A 1,669-nucleotide genomic window follows, 5' to 3' on the forward strand; every position below is an offset into this window, starting at 1 on the left:
TCCTGAGCTCAGGTGATCTGCCCGCCTCAACCTCCCAAAGTACTAGGATTACAGGTGTGAGCCACCACACCTGGCCCATAAAATTGTTTTTTTTTTTTTTTTTTTGAGACAAAATATCACTCTTGTTGCCCAGGCTGGAGTGCAATAGCGCCATCTCCGCTCACTGCAACCTCCACCTCCTGGGTTCAAGTGATTCTCCTGCCTCAGCCTCCCAAGTAGCTGGGATTATAGGTGCATGCCACCACGCCCGGCTAAGTTTTGTATTTTTAGTAGAGACGGGGTTTCATCATGTTAGTCAGGCTAGTCTCCAACTCCTGATCTCAGGTGATCCACCTGCCTCGGCCTCCCATAGTGCTAGGATTACAGGCATGAGGCACCGCACCCAGCCCCTGTATTTTTTAAAAAGCATTTTCAGGCCTGGTGCGGTGGCTCACACCTGTAATCCCAGCACTTTGGGAGGCCGAGGCGGGCAGATCACCTGAGATCAGGAGTTGGAGACTAGCCTGACTAACATGATGAAACCCTGTCTCTACTAAAAATACAAAACTTAGCCGGGCGTGGTGGCATGCACCTGTAATCCCAGGTACTAGGTAAGCTGAAGCAGGAGAATTGCTTGAACCCAGGAGGCGGGGGTTGCAGTGAGCCGAGATCTCACCACTGCACTCTACCCTGGGCGACAAGAGCAAAACCCATCTCAGAAGAAAAACTGAAACTAAAGTAAAAAAAAAAAAAAAAAAAAAAAGCACTTTCATGTGAGGCAGGTGTAGCAGCTATACCTATTGTTATAAATTAGGAAACTGAAAAACAAATAATGGGACTTAAATCTTATAGTAAGCAGTGATGTCTAAACTAGAATCTAGATCCCCCAAAATCTAGGTATGAAGTCTTTTATTTAACACACCTGTAGGTAATTCTATATAAATGTATTATTTGTCTTTTTTTTTTTCTTTTTAGTTAGAGTCTCGCTGTATAGCACAGACTGGAGTACAGTGGCGTGATCTCGGCTCACTGCAATCTCTGCGTCCCGGGTTCAAGCAATTTTCCTGCCGCAGCCTCCCAAGTAGCTGGGACTACAGGCACCCACCACCATGCCTGGCTACTTTTTGTATTTTTAGTAGAGACAGGGTTTCATCATATTGGCTAGGCTGGACTCGAACTCCTGACCTTGTGATCCACCCGCCTTAGCCTCCCAAAGTGCTGGGATTATAGGTGTGAGCTACCACGCCTGGCCTATTCTTCTTTAAATCACAAAGAAATAGAACAGACATGTTTGCAGTAGGTAATATATACAATAATGTTAAAAAGAGACTTCATATGAATTCTAATACTGCAAAAGCATTAACAATTTATCTTAAAGAAAAAGTCAATCAAGTTTCACATATTTTATTTCTCCATAAAAGTAACTTCACAACCTACTAAAATAAAATTTAACTGCATTCAGTTTCTGTTCATTTTTCTATTAAAGAAAGCACAAGATAAAGGATAGCCGTGTTCAAGTAATGTGTAATTATGACACAGATTGAATCAAGTACGTACATAAAATGTTAAAACATGAAAATGTATAGTTCTCTTACCATTTCCTTTCTGAACTCATAAAATATAATCAGAAAAATTAAAAGAAACATGTTTTATTATTGTAACTTATATTTTATTTAAAAATATTACGGTG

The sequence above is a fragment of the Rhinopithecus bieti genome, unplaced genomic scaffold (assembly GCF_001698545.2).
Source record: "Rhinopithecus bieti isolate Rb0 unplaced genomic scaffold, ASM169854v2 scaffold_30775, whole genome shotgun sequence".
Lineage (NCBI taxonomy): Eukaryota > Metazoa > Chordata > Mammalia > Primates > Cercopithecidae > Rhinopithecus > Rhinopithecus bieti.